Raw genomic sequence first — 26,042 nt, 5'->3', positions numbered from 1 at the left:
TCTATATTGTCCCTAAAACGATGACTCCGATCATGCCGAACTAGCGACATTTTGGACAGGCCTAAAAAAACATTTTAGAACCATTTTCACAAAAAAGCTCAGATTTTTTTTCATTTTTGACACAAAAACAGTGACCCCGGTCATGCTGAACTATCGACATTCTGGACAGGCCTAAAAAAACATTTTAAAACCATTTTCACAAAAATTGTAGATTTCTATTTTTGTCACTTAAAACGATGACTCCGATCATGCCGAAAAAGCGACATTCTGGACAGGCCTAAAAAAAAATGTAAAACCATTTTCACAAAAATTGCAGATTTTTTTCTTTCATTTTGGTGACACAAAAACAGTGACCCCGGTCATGCCGAACTAGCGACATTCTGGACAGGCCTAAAAAAAAACATTTTAAAACCATTTTCACAAAAATTGTAGATTTCTATTTTTGTCACCAAAAACGATGACTCCAATCATGCCGAACTAGCGACATTTTGGACAGGCCTAAAAAAAAGCATTTTAGAACCATTTTCCAAAAAAAGCTCAGAATTCTTTTTTTCATTTTTTGACACAAAAACAGTGACCCCGGTCATGCCGAACTATCGACATTCTGGACAGGCCTAAAAAAACATTTTAAAACCATTTTCACAAAAAATTGCAGATATTTTTTTCATTTTCGTGACACAAAACAGTGACCCCGGTCATGCCGAACTAGCGACATTCTGGACAGGCCTAAAAAATAAAATTAAAACCATTTCCACAAAAATGTAGATTTCTATTTTTGTCACCAAAAACGATGACTCCGATCATGCCGAACTAGCGACATTCTGGACAGGCCTAAAAATTTTTAAAACCATTTTCACCAAAAATTGCTGATTTTTTTGTTCATTTTCGTGACACAAAACAGTGACCCCGGTCATGCCGAACTAGCGACATTCTGGACAGGCCTAAAAAATACATTTTAAAACCATTTTCACAAAAAAGCTCAGATTTTTTTTTTCATTTTTTGACACAAAAACAGTGACCCCGGTCATGCCGAACTATCGACATTCTGGAAAGGCCTAAAAAACATTTTAAAACCATTTTCACAAAAAATTGTAGATTTCTATTTTGTCCCTAAAAACGATGACTCCGATCATGCCGAAAAAGCGACATTCTGGACAGGCCTAAAAAAATTTAAAACCATTTTCACCAAAAATTGCTGATTTTTTTTTCATTTTCGTGACACAAAAACAGTGACCCCGGTCATGCCGAACTATCGACATTCTGGATAGGCCTAAAAAACATTTTAAAACCATTTTCACAAAAATTGCAGATTTCTATATTGTCACCAAAAACGATGACTCCGATCATGCCGAACTAGCGACATTTTGGACAGGCCTAAAAAAAACATTTTCGAACCATTTTCACGAAAAAGCTCAGATTTTTTTTTCATTTTTGACACAAAAACAGTGACCGAACTATCGACATTCTGGACAGGCCTAAAAAACATTTTAAAACCATTTTCAAAAAAATTTGCAGATTTCTATATTGTCACCAAAAACGATGACTCGATCATGCCGAACTAGCGACATTTTGGACAGGCCTAAAAAAAACATTTTAGAACCATTTTCACAAAAAAGCTCAGATTTTTTTTTTCATTTTTTGACACAAAAACAGTGACCCCGGTCATGCTGAACTATCGACATTCTGGACAGGCCTAAAAAAACATTTTAAAACCATTTTCACAAAAAATTGTAGATTTCTATTTTTGTCAGTAAAAACGATGACTCCGATCATGCCGAAAAAGCGACATTCTGGACAGGCCTAAAAAAAAAATGTAAAACCATTTTCACAATAAATTGCAGATTTCTTTTTTCTTCATTTTAGTGACACAAAAACAGTGACCCCGGTCATGCCGAACTGGCGACATTCTGGACAGGCCTAAAAAACATTTTAAAACCATTTTCACAAAAAATTGTAGATTTCTATTTTGTCCCTAAAAACGATGACTCCGATCATGCCGAAAAAGCGACATTCTGGACAGGCCTAAAAAAAAAATTTAAAACCATTTTCACCAAAAATTGCTGATTTTTTTTTTTCATTTTCGTGACACAAAAACAGTGAACTGCCGAACTATCGACATTCTGGATAGGCCTAAAAAAACATTTTAAAACCATTTTCACAAAAAAATTGCAGATTTCTATATTGTCACCAAAAACGATGACTCCGATCATGCAGAACTAGCGACATTTTGGACAGGCCTAAAAAAACATTTTAGAACCATTTTCACAAAAAAAGCTCAGATTTTTTTTTTCATTTTTTGACACAAAAACAGTGACCGAACTATCGACATTCTGGACAGGCCTAAAAAACATTTTAAAACCATTTTCACAAAAATTGCAGATTTCTATATTGTCACCAAAAACGATGACTCCGATCATGCAGAACTAGCGACATTTTGGACAGGCCTAAAAAAACATTTTAGAACCATTTTCACAAAAAAGCTCAGATTTTTTTTTTCATTTTTTAACACAAAAACAGTGACCCCGGTCATGCTGAACTATCGACATTCTGGACAGGCCTAAAAAAAACATTTTAAAACCATTTTCACAAAATTGTAGATTTCTATTTTTGTCACTAAAAACGATGACTCCGATCATGCCGAAAAAGCGACATTCTGGACAGGCCTAAAAAAAAATGTAAAACCATTTTCACAAAAATTGCAGATTTTTTTTTCTTCATTTTAGTGACACAAAAACAGTGACCCCGGTCATGCCGAACTAGCGACATTCTGGACAGGCCTAAAAAAAACATTTTAAAACCATTTTCACAAAAATTGTAGATTTCTATTTTGTCCCTAAAAACGATGACTCCGATCATGCCGAAAAGCGACATTCTGGACAGGCCTAAAAAAAATTTTAAAACCATTTTCACCAAAAATCGCTGATTTTTTTTTCATTTTCGTGACACAAAAACAGTGACCCCGGTCATGCCGAACTATCGACATTCTGGACAGGCCTAAAAAACATTTTAAAACCATTTTCACAAAAATTGCAGATTTCTATATTGTCACCAAAAACGATGACTCCGATCATGCCGAACTAGCGACATTTTGGACAGGCCTAAAAAAACATTTTAGAACCATTTTCACAAAAAAGCTCAGATTTTTTTTTCATTTTTTGACACAAAAACAGTGACCCCGGTCATGCTGAACTATCGACATTCTGGACAGGCCTAAAAAAACATTTTAAAACCATTTTCACAAAAATTGTAGATTTCTATTTTTGTCACTAAAAACGATGACTCCGATCATGCCGAAAAAGCGACATTCTGGACAGGCCTAAAAAAAAATGTAAAACCATTTTCACAAAAAATTGCAGATTTTTGTTTTTCTTCATTTTAGTGACACAAAAACAGTGACCCCGGTCATGCCGAACTATCGACATTCTGGATAGGCCTAAAAAAACATTTTAAAACCATTTTCACAAAAAATTGCAGATTTCTATATTGTCACCAAAAACGATGACTCCGATCATGCAGAACTAGCGACATTTTGGACAGGCCTAAAAAAAACATTTTAGAACCATTTTCACAAAAAAGCTCAGATTTTTTTTTCATTTTTTGACACAAAACAGTGACCCCGGTCATGCTGAACTATCGACATTCTGGACAGGCCTAAAAAAAACATTTTAAAACCATTTTCACAAAAATTGTAGATTTCTATTTTTGTCACTAAAAACGATGACTCCGATCTTGCCGAAAAAGCGACATTCTGGACAGGCCTAAAAAAAAAATGTAAAACCATTTTCACAAAAAATTGCAGATTTTTGTTTTTCTTCACTTTAGTGACACAAAAACAGTGACCCCGGTCATGCCGAACTAGCGACATTCTGGATAGGCCTAAAAAACATTTTAAAACCATTTTCACAAAAATTGCAGATTTCTATATTGTCACCAAAAACGATGACTCCGATCATGCAGAACTAGCGACATTTTGGACAGGCCTAAAAAAAACATTTTAGAACCATTTTCACAAAAAGCTCAGATTTTTTTTTCATTTTTTGACACAAAAACAGTGACCCCGGTCATGCCGAACTATCGACATTCTGGACAGGCCTAAAAAAACATTTTAAAACCATTTTCACAAAAAATTGTAGATTTCTATTTTTGTCACTAAAAACGATGACTCCGATCATGCCGAAAAAGCGACATTCTGGACAGGCCTAAAAAAAAATGTAAAACCATTTTCACAAAAAATTGCAGATTTTTGTTTTTCTTCATTTTAGTGACACAAAACAGTGACCCCGGTCATGCCGAACTAGCGACATTCTGGACAGGCCTAAAAAAACATTTTAAAACCATTTTCACAAAAAATTGTAGATTTCTATTTTGTCCCTAAAAACGATGACTCCGATCATGCCGAAAAAGCGACATTCTGGACAGGCCTAAAAAAAAAATTTAAAACCATTTTCACCAAAAATTGCCGATTTTTTTTTTCATTTTCGTGACACTAAAACAGTGACCCCAGTCATGCCGAACTATCGACATTCTGGATAGGCCTAAAAAACATTTTAAAACCATTTTCACAAAAAATTGCAGATTTCTATTTTTGTCACCAAAAACGATGACTCCGATCATGCAGAACTAGCGACATTTTGGACAGGCCTAAAAAAAAACATTTTAGAACCATTTTCACAAAAAAGCTCAGATTTTTTTTCATTTTTTGACACAAAAACAGTGACCCCGGTCATGCTGAACTATCGACATTCTGGACAGGCCTAAAAAAAACATTTTAAAACCATTTTCACAAAAAATTGTAGATTTCTATTTTTGTCACTAAAAACGATGACTCCGATCATGCCGAAAAAGCAACATTCTGGACAGGCCTAAAAAAAAAATGTAAAACCATTTTCACAAAAAATTGCAGATTTTTTTTTCTTCATTTTAGTGACACAAAAACAGTGACCCCGGTCATGCCGAACTAGCGACATTCTGGACAGGCCTAAAAAAAACATTTTAAAACCATTTTCACAAAAAATTGTAGATTTCTATTTTGTCCCTAAAAACGATGACTCCGATCATGCCGAAAAAGCAACATTCTGGACAGGCCTAAAAAAATTTTTTAAAACCATTTTCACCAAAAATTGCAGATTTTTTTTTTTTCATTTTAGTGACAAAAAAAGTGACCCCGGTCATGCCGAACTATCGACATTCTGGATAGGCCTAAAAAAACATTTTAAAACCATTTTCACAAAAATTGCAGATTTCTATATTGTCACCAAAAACGATGACTCGATCATGCAGAACTAGCGACATTTTGGACAGGCCTAAAAAAAACATTTTAGAACCATTTTCACAAAAAAGCTCAGATTTTTTTTTCATTTTTGACACAAAAACAGTAACCGAACTATCAACATTCTGGACAGGCCTAAAAAACATTTTAAAACCATTTTCACAAAAAATTGCAGATTTCTATATTGTCACCAAAAACGATGACTCCGATCATGCCGAACTAGCGACATTTTGGACAGGCCTAAAAAAAAACATTTTAGAACCATTTTCACAAAAAAGCTCAGATTTTTTTTTCATTTTTTGACACAAAAACAGTGACCCCGGTCATGCTGAACTATCGACATTCTGGACAGGCCTAAAAAAACATTTTAAAACCATTTTCACAAAAATTGTAGATTTCTATTTTTGTCACCAAAAACGATGACTCCGATCATGCCGAACTAGCGACATTCTGGACAGGCCTAAAAATTTTTTTTCAAACATTTTCACCAAAATTGCAGATTTTTTTTTTTCATTTTCGTGACACAAAAACAGTGACCCCGGTCATGCCGAACTAGCGACATTCTGGACAGGCCTAAAAAAACATTTTAAAACCATTTTCACAAAAAATTGCAGATATTTTTTTTCATTTTCGTGACACAAAAACAGTGACCCCGGTCATGCCGGAACTAGCGACATTCTGGACAGGCCTAAAAATAAAATTAAAACCATTTCCACCAAAATTGTAGATTTCTGTTTTTGTCACCAAAAACGATGACTCCGATCATGCCGAACTAGCGACATTCTGGACAGGCCTAAAAAAATTTTTAAAACCATTTTCACCAAAAATTGCAGATTTTTTTTTCATTTTCGTGACACAAAAACAGTGACCCCGGTCATGCCGAACTAGCGACATTCTGGACAGGCCTAAAAAAACATTTTAAAACCATTTTCACAAAAAAAGCTCCGATTTTTTTTTCATTTTTTGACACAAAAACAGTGACCCCGGTCATGCCGAACTATCGACGTTCTGGACAGGCCTAAAAAACATTTTAAAACCATTTTCACAAAAAATTGCAGATTTTTTTTCTTCTTCATTTTAGTGACACAAAAACAGTGACCCCGGTCATGCCGAACTAGCGACATTCTGGACAGGCCTAAAAAAACATTTTAAAACCATTTTCACAAAAAATTGTAGATTTCTATTTTGTCCCTAAAAACGATGACTCCGATCATGCCGAAAAAGCGACATTCTGGACAGGCCTAAAAATTTTTTTTAAACCATTTTCACCAAAAATTGCTGATTTTTTTTTTCATTTTCGTGACACAAAAACAGTGACCCCGGTCATGCCGAACTATCGACATTATGGATAGGCCTAAAAAACATTTTAGAACCATTTTCACAAAAAGCTCAGATTTTTTTTTTCATTTTTGACACAAAAACAGTGACCCCGGTCATGCTGAACTATCGACATTCTGGACAGGCCTAAAAAAAAACATTTTAAAACCATTTTCACAAAAATTGTAGATTTCTATTTTTGTCACTTAAAACGATGACTCCGATCATGCCGAAAAAGCGACATTCTGGACAGGCCTAAAAAAAAATGTAAAACCATTTTCACAAAAAATTGCAGATTTTTTTCTTTCATTTTGGTGACACAAAAACAGTGACCCCGGTCATGCCGAACTAGCGACATTCTGGACAGGCCTAAAAAAAACATTTTAAAACCATTTTCACAAAAAATTGTAGATTTCTATTTTTGTCACCAAAAACGATGACTCCAATCATGCCGAACTAGCGACATTTTGGACAGGCCTAAAAAAAAAGCATTTTAGAACCATTTTCCAAAAAAAAGCTCAGAATTCTTTTTTTCATTTTTTGACACAAAAACAGTGACCCCGGTCATGCCGAACTATCGACATTCTGGACAGGCCTAAAAAAACATTTTAAAACCATTTTCACAAAAAATTGCAGATATTTTTTTTTCATTTTCGTGACACAAAAACAGTGACCCCGGTCATGCCGAACTAAGCGACATTCTGGACAGGCCTAAAAAATAAAATTAAAACCATTTCACCAAAAAATGTAGATTTCTATTTTTGTCACCAAAAACGATGACTCCGATCATGCCGAACTAGCGACATTCTGGACAGGCCTAAAAAAATTTTTAAAACCATTTTCACCAAAAATTGCTGATTTTTTTTGTTCATTTTCGTGACACAAAAACAGTGACCCCGGTCATGCCGAACTAGCGACATTCTGGACAGGCCTAAAAAATACATTTTAAAACCATTTTCACAAAAAAAGCTCAGATTTTTTTTTCATTTTTTGACACAAAAACAGTGACCCCGGTCATGCCGAACTATCGACATTCTGGACAGGCCTAAAAAACATTTTAAAACCATTTTCACAAAAAATTGTAGATTTCTATTTTGTCCCTAAAAACGATGACTCCGATCATGCCGAAAAAGCGACATTCTGGACAGGCCTAAAAAAAAATTTAAAACCATTTTCACCAAAAATTGCTGATTTTTTTTTTCATTTTCGTGACACAAAAACAGTGACCCCGGTCATGCCGAACTATCGACATTCTGGATAGGCCTAAAAAACATTTTAAAACCATTTTCACAAAAATTGCAGATTTCTATATTGTCACCAAAAACGATGACTCCGATCATGCCGAACTAGCGACATTTTGGACAGGCCTAAAAAAAACATTTTCGAACCATTTTCACAAAAAAAGCTCAGATTTTTTTTTCATTTTTTGACACAAAAACAGTGACCGAACTATCGACATTCTGGACAGGCCTAAAAAAACATTTTAAAACCATTTTCAAAAAAAATTGCAGATTTCTATATTGTCACCAAAAACGATGACTCCGATCATGCCGAACTAGCGACATTTTGGACAGGCCTAAAAAATACATTTTAAAACCATTTTCACAAAAAAAGCTCAGATTTTTTTTTCATTTTTTGACACAAAAACAGTGACCCCGGTCATGCCGAACTATCGACATTCTGGATAGGCCTAAAAAAACATTTTAAAACCATTTTCACAAAAAAATTGCAGATTTCTATATTGTCACCAAAAACGATGACTCCGATCATGCAGAACTAGCGACATTTTGGACAGGCCTAAAAAAAACATTTTAGAACCATTTTCACAAAAAAGCTCAGATTTTTTTTTCATTTTTTGACACAAAAACAGTGACCCCGGTCATGCTGAACTATCGACATTCTGGACAGGCCTAAAAAAACATTTTAAAACCATTTTCACAAAAATTGTAGATTTCTATTTTTGTCACTAAAAACGATGACTCCGATCATGCCGAAAAAGCAACATTCTGGACAGGCCTAAAAAAAAAATGTAAAACCATTTTCACAAAAAATTGCAGATTTTTTTTTCTTCATTTTAGTGACACAAAAACAGTGACCCCGGTCATGCCGAACTAGCGACATTCTGGACAGGCCTAAAAAAAACATTTTAAAACCATTTTCACAAAAAATTGTAGATTTCTATTTTGTCCCTAAAAACGATGACTCCGATCATGCCGAAAAAGCGACATTCTGGACAGGCCTAAAAAAAAAATTTAAAACCATTTTCACCAAAAATTGCCGATTTTTTTTTTCATTTTCGTGACACTAAAACAGTGACCCCAGTCATGCCGAACTATCGACATTCTGGATAGGCCTAAAAAAACATTTTAAAACCATTTTCACAAAAAATTGCAGATTTCTATTTTGTCCCTAAAAACGATGACTCCGATCATGCCGAAAAAGCGACATTCTGGACAGGCCTAAAAAAACATTTTAAAACCATTTTCACAAAAAATTGCAGATTTCTATTTTTGTCACCAAAAACGATGACTCCGATCATGCAGAACTAGCGACATTTTGGACAGGCCTAAAAAAAAACATTTTAGAACCATTTTCACAAAAAAGCTCAGATTTTTTTTTTCATTTTTTGACACAAAAACAGTGACCCCGGTCATGCTGAACTATCGACATTCTGGACAGGCCTAAAAAAACATTTTAAAACCATTTTCACAAAAAATTGTAGATTTCTATTTTTGTCACTAAAAACGATGACTCCGATCATGCCGAAAAAGCAACATTCTGGACAGGCCTAAAAAAAAAATGTAAAACCATTTTCACAAAAAATTGCAGATTTTTTTTTCTTCATTTTAGTGACACAAAAACAGTGACCCCGGTCATGCCGAACTAGCGACATTCTGGACAGGCCTAAAAAAACATTTTAAAACCATTTTCACAAAAAATTGTAGATTTCTATTTTGTCCCTAAAAACGATGACTCCGATCATGCCGAAAAAGCAACATTCTGGACAGGCCTAAAAAAATTTTTAAAACCATTTTCACCAAAAATTGCAGATTTTTTTTTTCATTTTAGTGACAAAATAAAAGTGACCCCGGTCATGCCGAACTATCGACATTCTGGATAGGCCTAAAAAACATTTTAAAACCATTTTCACAAAAAATTGCAGATTTCTATATTGTCACCAAAAACGATGACTCCGATCATGCAGAACTAGCGACATTTTGGACAGGCCTAAAAAAAAACATTTTAGAACCATTTTCACAAAAAAAGCTCAGATTTTTTTTTTCATTTTTGACACAAAAACAGTAACCGAACTATCAACATTCTGGACAGGCCTAAAAAACATTTTAAAACCATTTTCACAAAAAATTGCAGATTTCTATATTGTCACCAAAAACGATGACTCCGATCATGCCGAACTAGCGACATTTTGGACAGGCCTAAAAAAAAACATTTTAGAACCATTTTCACAAAAAAGCTCAGATTTTTTTTTCATTTTTGACACAAAAACAGTGACCCCGGTCATGCTGAACTATCGACATTCTGGACAGGCCTAAAAAAAACATTTTAAAACCATTTTCACAAAAATTGTAGATTTCTATTTTTGTCACTAAAAACGATGACTCCGATCATGCCGAAAAAGCGACATTCTGGACAGGCCTAAAAAAAAATGTAAAACCATTTTCACAAAAAATTGCAGATTTTTGGTTTTCTTCATTTTAGTGACACAAAAACAGTGACCCCGGTCATGCCGAACTAGCGACATTCTGGATAGGCCTAAAAAACATTTTAAAACCATTTTCACAAAAAATTGCAGATTTCTATATTGTCACCAAAAACGATGACTCCGATCATGCAGAACTAGCGACATTTTGGACAGGCCTAAAAAAAACATTTTAGAACCATTTTCACAAAAAAGCTCAGATTTTTTTTTCATTTTTGACACAAAAACAGTGACCCCGGTCATGCTGAACTATCGACATTCTGGACAGGCCTAAAAAAACATTTTAAAACCATTTTCACAAAAAATTGTAGATTTCTATTTTTGTCACTAAAAACGATGACTCCGATCATGCCGAAAAGCGACATTCTGGACAGGCCTAAAAAAAAATGTAAAACCATTTTCACAAAAAATTGCAGATTTTTGTTTTTCTTCATTTTAGTGACACAAAAACAGTGACCCCGGTCATGCCGAACTATCGACATTCTGGATAGGCCTAAAAAACATTTTAAAACCATTTTCACAAAAAAATTGCAGATTTCTATATTGTCACCAAAAACGATGACTCCGATCATGCAGAACTAGCGACATTTTGGACAGGCCTAAAAAAAACATTTTAGAACCATTTTCACAAAAAAGCTCAGATTTTTTTTTCATTTTTTGACACAAAAACAGTGACCCCGGTCATGCTGAACTATCGACATTCTGGACAGGCCTAAAAAAACATTTTAAAACCATTTTCACAAAAATTGTAGATTTCTATTTTTGTCACTAAAAACGATGACTCCGATCATGCCGAAAAAGCGACATTCTGGACAGGCCTAAAAAAAAATGTAAAACCATTTTCACAAAAATTGCAGATTTTTGTTTTTCTTCATTTTAGTGACACAAAAACAGTGACCCCGGTCATGCCGAACTAGCGACATTCTGGATAGGCCTAAAAAACATTTTAAAACCATTTTCACAAAAAAATTGCAGATTTCTATATTGTCACCAAAAACGATGACTCCGATCATGCAGAACTAGCGACATTTTGGACAGGCCTAAAAAAAACATTTTAGAACCATTTTCACAAAAAAGCTCAGATTTTTTTTTCATTTTTGACACAAAAACAGTGACCCCGGTCATGCTGAACTATCGACATTCTGGACAGGCCTAAAAAAAACATTTTAAAACCATTTTCACAAAAAATTGTAGATTTCTATTTTTGTCACTAAAAACGATGACTCCGATCATGCCGAAAAAGCGACATTCTGGACAGGCCTAAAAAAAAAATGTAAAACCATTTTCACAAAAAATTGCAGATTTTTGTTTTTCTTCATTTTAGTGACACAAAAACAGTGACCCCGGTCATGCCGAACTAGCGACATTCTGGACAGGCCTAAAAAAAACATTTTAAAACCATTTTCACAAAAAATTGTAGATTTCTATTTTGTCCCTAAAAACGATGACTCCGATCATGCCGAAAAAGCGACATTCTGGACAGGCCTAAAAAAAAAATGTAAAACCATTTTCACCAAAAATTGCTGATTTTTTTTTTTCATTTTCGTGACACAAAAACAGTGACCCCGGTCATGCCGAACTATCGACATTCTGGATAGGCCTAAAAAAACATTTTAAAACCATTTTCACAAAAAAATTGCAGATTTCTATATTGTCACCAAAAACGATGACTCCGATCATGCAGAACTAGCGACATTTTGGACAGGCCTAAAAAAAAACATTTTAGAACCATTTTCACAAAAAAGCTCAGATTTTTTTTTCATTTTTGACACAAAAACAGTGACCCCGGTCATGCTGAACTATCGACATTCTGGACAGGCCTAAAAAAACATTTTAAAACCATTTTCACAAAAAATTGTAGATTTCTATTTTTGTCACTAAAAACGATGACTCCGATCATGCCGAAAAAGCAACATTCTGGACAGGCCTAAAAAAAAATGTAAAACCATTTTCACAAAAATTGCAGATTTTTTTTTCTTCATTTTAGTGACACAAAAACAGTGACCCCGGTCATGCCGAACTAGCGACATTCTGGACAGGCCTAAAAAAACATTTTAAAACCATTTTCACAAAAATTGTAGATTTCTATTTTGTCCCTAAAAACGATGACTCCGATCATGCCGAAAAAGCGACATTCTGGACAGGCCTAAAAAAAAATTTAAAACCATTTTCACCAAAAATTGCCGATTTTTTTTTTCATTTTCGTGACACTAAAACAGTGACCCCAGTCATGCCGAACTATCGACATTCTGGATAGGCCTAAAAAAACATTTTAAAACCATTTTCACAAAAAATTGCAGATTTCTATTTTGTCCCTAAAAACGATGACTCCGATCATGCCGAAAAAGCGACATTCTGGACAGGCCTAAAAAAACATTTTAAAACCATTTTCACAAAAAATTGCAGATTTCTATTTTTGTCACCAAAAACGATGACTCCGATCATGCCGAACTAGCGAGATTTTGGACAGGCCTAAAAAAAAAATTTAGAACCATTTTCACACAAAAAAGCTCAGATTTTTTTTTTCATTTTTTGACACAAAAACAGTGACCCCGGTCATGCCGAACTATCGACATTCTGGACAGGCCTAAAAAAACATTTTAAAACCATTTTCACAAAAAATTGCAGATTTCTATTTTGTCCCTAAAAAATATGACTCCGATCATGCCGAAAAAGCGACATTCTGGACAGGCCTAAAAAATTTTTTTTAAACCATTTTCACAAAAAATTGCAGATTTTTTTTTTTCTTCATTTTAGTGACACAAAAACAGTGACCCCGGTCATGCCGAACTAGCGACATTCTGGACAGGCCTAAAAAAAACATTTTAAAACCATTTTCACCAAAAATTGTAGATTTCTATTTTGTCCCTAAAAACGATGACTCCGATCATGCCGAAAAAGCGACATTCTGGACAGGCCTAAAAAAAAAATTTAAAACCATTTTCACCAAAAATTGCCGATTTTTTTTTTTCATTTTCGTGACACTAAAACAGTGACCCCAGTCATGCCGAACTATCGACATTCTGGATAGGCCTAAAAAAACATTTTAAAACCATTTTCACAAAAAATTGCAGATTTCTATTTTGTCCCTAAAAACGATGACTCCGATCATGCCGAAAAAGCGACATTCTGGACAGGCCTAAAAAACCATTTTAAAACCATTTTCACAAAAATTGCAGATTTCTATTTTTGTCACCAAAAACGATGACTCGATCATGCCGAACTAGCGAGATTTTGGACAGGCCTAAAAAAAAATTTAGAACCATTTTCACACAAAAAAGCTCAGATTTTTTTTTCATTTTTTGACACAAAAACAGTGACCCCGGTCATGCCGAACTATCGACATTCTGGACAGGCCTAAAAAAACATTTTAAAACCATTTTCACAAAAAATTGCAGATTTCTATTTTGTCCCTAAAAAATATGACTCCGATCATGCCGAAAAAGCGACATTCTGGACAGGCCTAAAAATTTTTTTTAAACCATTTTCACAAAAAATTGCAGATTTTTTTTTTTCATTTTCGTGACACAAAAACAGTGACCCGTTCATGCAGAACTAGCGACATTCTGGACAGGCCTAAAAAAAACATTTTAAAAACATTTTCACAAAAAATTGCAGATTTCTATTTTTGTCACCAAAAACGATGACCCCGGTCATGCCGAACTAGCGACATTCTGGACAGGCCTAAAAAATGAAATTAAAACCATTTCCACCAAAAATTGTAGATTTCTGTTTTTGTCACCAAAAACGATGACTCCGATCATGCCGAACTAGCGACATTCTGGACAGGCCTAAAAAAATTTTTTAAAACCATTTTCACAAAAAATTGCAGATTTTTGTTTTTCTTCATTTTAGTGACACAAAAACAGTGACCCCGGTCATGCCGAACTAGCGACATTCTGGACAGGCCTAAAAAAAACATTTTAAAACCATTTTCACAAAAATTGTAGATTTCTATTTTGTCACTAAAAACGATGACTCCGATCATGCCGAAAAAGCGACATTCTGGACAGGCCTAAAAAAAAAATGTAAAACCATTTTCACAAAAAATTGCAGATTTTTGTTTTTCTTCATTTTAGTGACACAAAAACAGTGACCCCGGTCATGCCGAACTAGCGACATTCTGGACAGGCCTAAAAAAACATTTTAAAACCATTTTCACAAAAATTGTAGATTTCTATTTTGTCCCTAAAAACGATGACTCCGATCATGCCGAAAAAGCGACATTCTGGACAGGCCTAAAAAAAAAATGTAAAACCATTTTCACCAAAAATTGCAGATTTTTGTTTTTCTTCATTTTAGTGACACAAAAACAGTGACCCCGGTCATGCCGAACTAGCGACATTCTGGACAGGCCTAAAAAACATTTTAAAACCATTTTCACAAAAATTGTAGATTTCTATTTTGTCCCTAAAAACGATGACTCCGATCATGCCGAAAAAGCGACATTCTGGACAGGCCTAAAAAAAAAATGTAAAACCATTTTCACCAAAAATTGCAGATTTTTGTTTTTCTTCATTTTAGTGACACAAAAACAGTGACCCCGGTCATGCCGAACTATCGACATTCTGGATAGGCCTAAAAAAACATTTTAAAACCATTTTCACAAAAAAATTGCAGATTTCTATATTGTCACCAAAAACGATGACTCCGATCATGCAGAACTAGCGACATTTTGGACAGGCCTAAAAAAAAACATTTTAGAACCATTTTCACAAAAAAGCTCAGATTTTTTTTTTCATTTTTTGACACAAAAACAGTGACCCCGGTCATGCTGAACTATCGACATTCTGGACAGGCCTAAAAAAAACATTTTAAAACCATTTTCACAAAAAATTGTAGATTTCTATTTTTGTCACTAAAAACGATGACTCCGATCATGCCGAAAAAGCGACATTCTGGACAGGCCTAAAAAAACATTTTAAAACCATTTTCACAAAAAAATTGCAGATTTCTATATTGTCACCAAAAACGATGACTCCGATCATGCAGAACTAGCGACATTTTGGACAGGCCTAAAAAAAAACATTTTAGAACCATTTTCACAAAAAAGCTCAGATTTTTTTTTTCATTTTTTGACACAAAAACAGTGACCCCGGTCATGCTGAACTATCGACATTCTGGACAGGCCTAAAAAAAACATTTTAAAACCATTTTCACAAAAAATTGTAGATTTCTATTTTTGTCACTAAAAACGATGACTCCGATCATGCCGAAAAAGCGACATTCTGGACAGGCCTAAAAAAACATTTTAAAACCATTTTCACAAAAAATTGCAGATTTCTATTTTTGTCACCAAAAACGATGACTCCGATCATGCCGAACTAGCGAGATTTTGGACAGGCCTAAAAAAAAAATTTAGAACCATTTTCACACAAAAAAGCTCAGATTTTTTTTTCATTTTTTGACACAAAAACAGTGACCCCGGTCATGCCGAACTATCGACATTCTGGACAGGCCTAAAAAAACATTTTAAAACCATTTTCACAAAAAATTGCAGATTTCTATTTTGTCCCTAAAAAATATGACTCCGATCATGCCGAAAAAGCGACATTCTGGACAGGCCTAAAAAATTTTTTTAAACCATTTTCACAAAAAATTGCAGATTTTTTTTTTTCATTTTCGTGACACAAAAACAGTGACCCGTTCATGCAGAACTAGCGACATTCTGGACAGGCCTAAAAAAAACATTTTAAAAACATTTTCACAAAAAATTGCAGATTTCTATTTTTGTCACCAAAAACGATGACCCCGGTCATGCCGAACTAGCGACATTCTGGACAGGCCTAAAAAATGAAATTAAAACCATTTCCACCAAAAATTGTAGATTTCTGTTTTTGTCACCAAAAACGATGACTCCGATCATGCCGAACTAGCGACATTCTGGACAGGCCTAAAAAAAATTTTTAAAACCATTTTCACAAAAATTGCAGATTTTTGTTTTTCTTCATTTTAGTGACACAAAAACAGTGACCCGGTCATGCCGAACTAGCGACATTCTGGACAGGCCTAAAAAAAACATTTTAAAACCATTTTCACAAAAATTGTAGATTTCTATTTTGTCACTAAAAACGATGACTCCGATCATGCCGAAAAAGCGACATTCTGGACAGGCCTAAAAAAAAATGTAAAACCATTTTCACAAAAATTGCAGATTTTTGTTTTTCTTCATTTTAGTGACACAAAAACAGTGACCCCGGTCATGCCGAACTAGCGACATTCTGGACAGGCCTAAAAAAACATTTTAAAACCATTTTCACAAAAAATTGTAGATTTCTATTTTGTCCCTAAAAACGATGACTCGATCATGCCGAAAAAGCGACATTCTGGACAGGCCTAAAAAAAAAATGTAAAACCATTTTCACCAAAAATTGCAGATTTTTGTTTTTCTTCATTTTAGTGACACAAAAACAGTGACCCCGGTCATGCCGAACTAGCGACATTCTGGACAGGCCTAAAAAAAACATTTTAAAACCATTTTCACAAAAATTGTAGATTTCTATTTTGTCCCTAAAAACGATGACTCCGATCATGCCGAAAAAGCGACATTCTGGACAGGCCTAAAAAAAAAATGTAAAACCATTTTCACCAAAAATTGCAGATTTTTGTTTTTCTTCATTTTAGTGACACAAAAACAGTGACCCCGGTCATGCCGAACTATCGACATTCTGGATAGGCCTAAAAAAACATTTTAAAACCATTTTCACAAAAAATTGCAGATTTCTATATTGTCACCAAAAACGATGACTCCGATCATGCAGAACTAGCGACATTTTGGACAGGCCTAAAAAAAAACATTTTAGAACCATTTTCACAAAAAAGCTAAGATTTTTTTTTTCATTTTTTGACACAAAAACAGTGACCCCGGTCATGCTGAACTATCGACATTCTGGACAGGCCTAAAAAAAACATTTTAAAACCATTTTCACAAAAAATTGTAGATTTCTATTTTTGTCACTAAAAACGATGACTCCGATCATGCCGAAAAAGCGACATTCTGGACAGGCCTAAAAAAAAAATGTAAAACCATTTTCACAAAAAATTGCAGATTTTTGTTTTTCTTCATTTTAGTGACACAAAAACAGTGACCCCGGTCATGCCGAACTATCGACATTCTGGATAGGCCTAAAAAAACATTTTAAAACCATTTTCACAAATAAAATTGCAGATTTCTATATTGTCACCAAAAACGATGACTCCGATCATGCAGAACTAGCGACATTTTGGACAGGCCTAAAAAAAAACATTTTAGAACCATTTTCACAAAAAAGCTCAGATTTTTTTTTTCATTTTTTGACACAAAAACAGTGACCCCGGTCATGCTGAACTATCGACATTCTGGACAGGCCTAAAAAAAACATTTTAAAACCATTTTCACAAAAAATTGTAGATTTCTATTTTTGTCACTAAAAACGATGACTCCGATCATGCCGAAAAAGCGACATTCTGGACAGGCCTAAAAAAAAAATGTAAAACCATTTTCACAAAAAATTGCAGATTTTTGTTTTTCTTCAATTTAGTGACACAAAAACAGTGACCCCGGTCATGCCGAACTAGCGACATTCTGGACAGGCCTAAAAAAAACATTTTAAAACCATTTTCACAAAAAATTGTAGATTTCTATTTTGTCCCTAAAAACGATGACTCCGATCATGCCGAAAAAGCGACATTCTGGACAGGCCTAAAAAAAAAATGTAAAACCATTTTCACCAAAAATTGCTGATTTTTTTTTTTCATTTTCGTGACACAAAAACAGTGACCCCGGTCATGCCGAACTATCGACATTCTGGATAGGCCTAAAAAAACATTTTAAAACCATTTTCACAAAAAAATTGCAGATTTCTATATTGTCACCAAAAACGATGACTCCGATCATGCAGAACTAGCGACATTTTGGACAGGCCTAAAAAAAAACATTTTAGAACCATTTTCACAAAAAAGCTCAGATTTTTTTTTTCATTTTTTGACACAAAAACAGTGACCCCGGTCATGCTGAACTATCGACATTCTGGACAGGCCTAAAAAAACATTTTAAAACCATTTTCACAAAAAATTGTAGATTTCTATTTTTGTCACTAAAAACGATGACTCCGATCATGCCGAAAAAGCGACATTCTGGACAGGCCTAAAAAAAAATGTAAAACCATTTTCACAAAAATTGCAGATTTTTGTTTTTCTTCATTTTAGTGACACAAAAACAGTGACCCCGGTCATGCCGAACTAGCGACATTCTGGACAGGCCTAAAAAAAACATTTTAAAACCATTTTCACAAAAATTGTAGATTTCTATTTTTGTCACTAAAAACGATGACTCCGATCATGCCGAAAAAGCGACATTCTGGACAGGCCTAAAAAAAAATGTAAAACCATTTTCACAAAAATTGCAGATTTTTGTTTTTCTTCATTTTAGTGACACAAAAACAGTGACCCCGGTCATGCCGAACTAGCGACATTCTGGACAGGCCTAAAAAAAACATTTTAAAACCATTTTCACAAAAAATTGTAGATTTCTATTTTGTCCCTAAAAACGATGACTCGATCATGCCGAAAAAGCGACATTCTGGACAGGCCTAAAAAAAAATGTAAAACCATTTTCACCAAAAATTGCAGATTTTTTTTTTCATTTTCGTGACACAAAAACAGTGACCCCGGTCATGCCGAACTAGCGACATTCTGGACAGGCCTAAAAAAACATTTTAAAACCATTTTCACAAAAATTGTAGATTTCTATTTTGTCCCTAAAAACGATGACTCCGATCATGCCGAAAAAGCGACATTCTGGACAGGCCTAAAAAAAATTTAAAACCATTTTCACCAAAAATCGCTGATTTTTTTTTTCATTTTCGTGACACAAAAACAGTGACCCCGGTCATGCCGAACTATCGACATTCTGGATAGTCCTAAAAAACATTTTAAAACCATTTTCACAAAAATTGCAGATTTCTATATTGTCACCAAAAACGATGACTCCGATCATGCCGAACTAGCGACATTTTGGACAGGCCTAAAAAAAACATTTTAGAACCATTTTCACAAAAAAGCTCAGATTTTTTTTTTCATTTTTTGACACAAAAACAGTGACCGAACTATCGACATTCTGGACAGGCCTAAAAAAACATTTTAAAACCATTTTCACAAAAAATTGCAGATTTCTATATTGTCACCAAAAACGATGACTCCGATCATGCCGAACTAGCGACATTTTGGACAGGCCTAAAAAAACATTTTAGAACCATTTTCACAAAAAAGCTCAGATTTTTTTTTCATTTTTTGACACAAAAACAGTGACCCCGGTCATGCTGAACTATCGACATTCTGGACAGGCCTAAAAAAACATTTTAAAACCATTTTCACAAAAAATTGTAGATTTCTATTTTTGTCACTAAAAACGATGACTCCGATCATGCCGAAAAAGCGACATTCTGGACAGGCCTAAAAAAAAATGTAAAACCATTTTCACAAAAATTGCAGATTTTTGTTTTTCTTCATTTTAGTGACACAAAAACAGTGACCCCGGTCATGCCGAACTATCGACATTCTGGATAGGCCTAAAAAAACATTTTAAAACCATTTTCACAAAAAAATTGCAGATTTCTATATTGTCACCAAAAACGATGACTCGATCATGCAGAACTAGCGACATTTTGGACAGGCCTAAAAAAAACATTTTAGAACCATTTTCACAAAAAAGCTCAGATTTTTTTTTCATTTTTTGACACAAAAACAGTGACCCCGGTCATGCTGAACTATCGACATTCTGGACAGGCCTAAAAAAACATTTTAAAACCATTTTCACAAAAAATTGTAGATTTCTATTTTTGTCACTAAAAACGATGACTCCGATCATGCCGAAAAAGCGACATTCTGGACAGGCCTAAAAAAAAATGTAAAACCATTTTCACAAAAATTGCAGATTTTTGTTTTTCTTCATTTTAGTGACACAAAAACAGTGACCCCGGTCATGCCGAACTAGCGACATTCTGGACAGGCCTAAAAAAAACATTTTAAAACCATTTTCACAAAAATTGTAGATTTCTATTTTGTCCCTAAAAACGATGACTCCGATCATGCCGAAAAAGCGACATTCTGGACAGGCCAAAAAAAAAATGTAAAACCATTTTCACCAAAAATTGCTGATTTTTTTTTCATTTTCGTGACACAAAAACAGTGACCCCGGTCATGCCGAACTATCGACATTCTGGATAGGCCTAAAAAACATTTTAAAACCATTTTCACAAAAAATTGCAGATTTCTATATTGTCACCAAAAACGATGACTCCGATCATGCAGAACTAGCGACATTTTGGACAGGCCTAAAAAAAACATTTTAGAACCATTTTCACAAAAAAGCTCAGATTTTTTTTTCATTTTTTGACACAAAAACAGTGACCCCGGTCATGCTGAACTATCGACATTCTGGACAGGCCTAAAAAAACATTTTAAAACCATTTTCACAAAAAATTGTAGATTTCTATTTTGTCCCTAAAAACGATGACTCCGATCATGCCGAAAAAGCGACATTCTGGACAGGCCTAAAAAAAAATTTAAAACCATTTTCACCAAAAATTGCCGATTTTTTTTTCATTTTCGTGACACTAAAACAGTGACCCCAGTCATGCCGAACTATCGACATTCTGGATAGGCCTAAAAAACATTTTAAAACCATTTTCACAAAAAAATTGCAGATTTCTATATTGTCACCAAAAACGATGACTCCGATCATGCAGAACTAGCGACATTTTGGACAGGCCTAAAAAAAAACATTTTAGAACCATTTTCACAAAAAAGCTCAGATTTTTTTTTTCATTTTTTGACACAAAAACAGTGACCCCGGTCATGCTGAACTATCGACATTCTGGACAGGCCTAAAAAAAACATTTTAAAACCATTTTCACAAAAAATTGTAGATTTCTATTTTTGTCACTAAAAACGATGACTCCGATCATGCCGAAAAAGCGACATTCTGGACAGGCCTAAAAAAAAAATGTAAAACCATTTTCACAAAAAATTGCAGATTTTTGTTTTTCTTCATTTTAGTGACACAAAAACAGTGACCCCGGTCATGCCGAACTAGCGACATTCTGGACAGGCCTAAAAAAAACATTTTAAAACCATTTTCACAAAAAATTGTAGATTTCTATTTTGTCCCTAAAAACGATGACTCCGATCATGCCGAAAAAGCGACATTCTGGACAGGCCAAAAAAAAAAATGTAAAACCATTTTCACAAAAAATTGCTGATTTTTTTTTCATTTTCGTGACACAAAAACAGTGACCCCGGTCATGCCGAACTATCGACATTCTGGATAGGCCTAAAAAAACATTTTAAAACCATTTTCACAAAAAAATTGCAGATTTCTATATTGTCACCAAAAACGATGACTCCGATCATGCAGAACTAGCGACATTTTGGACAGGCCTAAAAAAACACATTTTAGAACCATTTTCACAAAAAAGCTCAGATTTTTTTTTCATTTTTTGACACAAAAACAGTGACCCCGGTCATGCTGAACTATCGACATTCTGGACAGGCCTAAAAAAAACATTTTAAAACCATTTTCACAAAAATTGTAGATTTCTATTTTGTCCCTAAAAACGATGACTCCGATCATGCCGAAAAAGCGACATTCTGGACAGGCCTAAAAAAAAATTTAAAACCATTTTCACCAAAAATTGCCGATTTTTTTTTTCATTTTCGTGACACTAAAACAGTGACCCCAGTCATGCCGAACTATCGACATTCTGGATAGGCCTAAAAAACATTTTAAAACCATTTTCACAAAAAAATTGCAGATTTCTATATTGTCACCAAAAACGATGACTCCGATCATGCAGAACTAGCGACATTTTGGACAGGCCTAAAAAAAACATTTTAGAACCATTTTCACAAAAAAGCTCAGATTTTTTTTTCATTTTTTGACACAAAAACAGTGACCCCGGTCATGCTGAACTATCGACATTCTGGACAGGCCTAAAAAAACATTTTAAAACCATTTTCACAAAAAATTGTAGATTTCTATTTTTGTCACTAAAAACGATGACTCCGATCATGCCGAAAAAGCGACATTCTGGACAGGCCTAAAAAAAAATGTAAAACCATTTTCACAAAAAATTGCAGATTTTTGTTTTTCTTCATTTTAGTGACACAAAAACAGTGACCCCGGTCATGCCGAACTATCGACATTCTGGATAGGCCTAAAAAACATTTTAAAACCATTTTCACAAAAAATTGCAGATTTCTATATTGTCACCAAAAACGATGACTCCGATCATGCAGAACTAGCGACATTTTGGACAGGCCTAAAAAAAAACATTTTAGAACCATTTTCACAAAAAGCTCAGATTTTTTTTTTCATTTTTTGACACAAAAACAGTGACCCCGGTCATGCTGAACTATCGACATTCTGGACAGGCCTAAAAAAAACATTTTAAAACCATTTTCACAAAAAATTGTAGATTTCTATTTTTGTCACTAAAAACGATGACTCCGATCATGCCGAAAAAGCGACATTCTGGACAGGCCTAAAAAAAAAATGTAAAACCATTTTCACAAAAAATTGCAGATTTTTGTTTTTCTTCATTTTAGTGACACAAAAACAGTGACCCCGGTTATGCAGAACTAGCGACATTCTGGACAGGCCTAAAAAAAACATTTTAAAACCATTTTCACAAAAAATTGTAGATTTCTATTTTGTCCCTAAAAACGATGACTCCGATCATGCCGAAAAAGCGACATTCTGGACAGGCCTAAAAAAAAATGTAAAACCATTTTCACCAAAAATTGCTGATTTTTTTTTTTCATTTTCGTGACACAAAAACAGTGACCCCGGTCATGCCGAACTATCGACATTCTGGATAGGCCTAAAAAAACATTTTAAAACCATTTTCACAAAAAAATTGCAGATTTCTATATTGTCACCAAAAACGATGACTCCGATCATGCAGAACTAGCGACATTTTGGACAGGCCTAAAAAAAACATTTTAGAACCATTTTCACAAAAAAGCTCAGATTTTTTTTTTCATTTTTTGACACAAAAACAGTGACCCCGGTCATGCTGAACTATCGACATTCTGGACAGGCCTAAAAAAAACATTTTAAAACCATTTTCACAAAAAATTGTAGATTTCTATTTTTGTCACTAAAAACGATGACTCCGATCATGCCGAAAAAGCGACATTCTGGACAGGCCTAAAAAAAAAATGTAAAACCATTTTCACAAAAAATTGCAGATTTTTGTTTTTCTTCATTTTAGTGACACAAAAACAGTGACCCCGGTCATGCCGAACTAGCGACATTCTGGACAGGCCTAAAAAAAACATTTTAAAACCATTTTCACAAAAATTGTAGATTTCTATTTTTGTCACTAAAAACGATGACTCCGATCATGCCGAAAAAGCGACATTCTGGACAGGCCTAAAAAAAAATGTAAAACCATTTTCACAAAAAATTGCAGATTTTTGTTTTTCTTCATTTTAGTGACACAAAAACAGTGACCCCGGTCATGCCGAACTAGCGACATTCTGGACAGGCCTAAAAAAACATTTTAAAACCATTTTCACAAAAATTGTAGATTTCTATTTTGTCCCTAAAAACGATGACTCCGATCATGCCGAAAAAGCGACATTCTGGACAGGCCTAAAAAAAAAATGTAAAACCATTTTCACCAAAAATTGCAGATTTTTTTTTTTCATTTTCGTGACACAAAAACAGTGACCCCGGTCATGCCGAACTAGCGACATTCTGGACAGGCCTAAAAAAAACATTTTAAAACCATTTTCACAAAAATTGTAGATTTCTATTTTGTCCCTAAAAACGATGACTCCGATCATGCCGAAAAAGCGACATTCTGGACAGGCCTAAAAAAAATTTAAAACCATTTTCACCAAAAATCGCTGATTTTTTTTTTCATTTTCGTGACACAAAAACAGTGACCCCGGTCATGCCGAACTATCGACATTCTGGATAGTCCTAAAAAAACATTTTAAAACCATTTTCACAAAAATTGCAGATTTCTATATTGTCACCAAAAACGATGACTCCGATCATGCCGAACTAGCGACATTTTGGACAGGCCTAAAAAAAACATTTTAGAACCATTTTCACAAAAAAGCTCAGATTTTTTTTTTCATTTTTTGACACAAAAACAGTGACCGAACTATCAACATTCTGGACAGGCCTAAAAAAACATTTTAAAACCATTTTCACAAAAAATTGCAGATTTCTATATTGTCACCAAAAACGATGACTCCGATCATGCCGAACTAGCGACATTTTGGACAGGCCTAAAAAAAACATTTTAGAACCATTTTCACAAAAAAGCTCAGATTTTTTTTTTCATTTTTTGACACAAAAACAGTGACCCCGGTCATGCTGAACTATCGACATTCTGGACAGGCCTAAAAAAACATTTTAAAACCATTTTCACAAAAATTGTAGATTTCTATTTTTGTCACTAAAAACGATGACTCCGATCATGCCGAAAAAGCGACATTCTGGACAGGCCTAAAAAAAAATGTAAAACCATTTTCACAAAAATTGCAGATTTTTGTTTTTCTTCATTTTAGTGACACAAAAACAGTGACCCCGGTCATGCCGAACTATCGACATTCTGGATAGGCCTAAAAAACATTTTAAAACCATTTTCACAAAAAAATTGCAGATTTCTATATTGTCACCAAAAACGATGACTCCGATCATGCAGAACTAGCGACATTTTGGACAGGCCTAAAAAAAAACATTTTAGAACCATTTTCACAAAAAAGCTCAGATTTTTTTTTCATTTTTGACACAAAAACAGTGACCCCGGTCATGCTGAACTATCGACATTCTGGACAGGCCTAAAAAAACATTTTAAAACCATTTTCACAAAAAATTGTAGATTTCTATTTTTGTCACTAAAAACGATGACTCCGATCATGCCGAAAAAGCGACATTCTGGACAGGCCTAAAAAAAAATGTAAAACCATTTTCACAAAAATTGCAGATTTTTGTTTTTCTTCATTTTAGTGACACAAAAACAGTGACCCCGGTCATGCCGAACTAGCGACATTCTGGACAGGCCTAAAAAAACATTTTAAAACCATTTTCACAAAAAATTGTAGATTTCTATTTTGTCCCTAAAAACGATGACTCCGATCATGCCGAAAAAGCGACATTCTGGACAGGCCAAAAAAAAAAATGTAAAACCATTTTCACCAAAAATTGCTGATTTTTTTTTTTCATTTTCGTGACACAAAAACAGTGACCCCGGTCATGCCGAACTATCGACATTCTGGATAGGCCTAAAAAAACATTTTAAAACCATTTTCACAAAAAAATTGCAGATTTCTATATTGTCACCAAAAACGATGACTCCGATCATGCAGAACTAGCGACATTTTGGACAGGCCTAAAAAAACATTTTAGAACCATTTTCACAAAAAAGCTCAGATTTTTTTTTCATTTTTGACACAAAAACAGTGACCCCGGTCATGCTGAACTATCGACATTCTGGACAGGCCTAAAAAAACATTTTAAAACCATTTTCACAAAAATTGTAGATTTCTATTTTGTCCCTAAAAACGATGACTCCGATCATGCCGAAAAAGCGACATTCTGGACAGGCCTAAAAAAAAAATTTAAAACCATTTTCACCAAAAATTGCCGATTTTTTTTTTTCATTTTCGTGACACTAAAACAGTGACCCCAGTCATGCCGAACTATCGACATTCTGGATAGGCCTAAAAAAACATTTT

Source organism: Salmo salar, chromosome ssa25, assembly GCF_905237065.1.
Source record: "Salmo salar chromosome ssa25, Ssal_v3.1, whole genome shotgun sequence".
Taxonomy (NCBI): domain Eukaryota; kingdom Metazoa; phylum Chordata; class Actinopteri; order Salmoniformes; family Salmonidae; genus Salmo; species Salmo salar.
The sequence above is the reverse complement of the archived record's forward strand: the minus strand, read 5'-3'. Positions refer to the sequence as shown.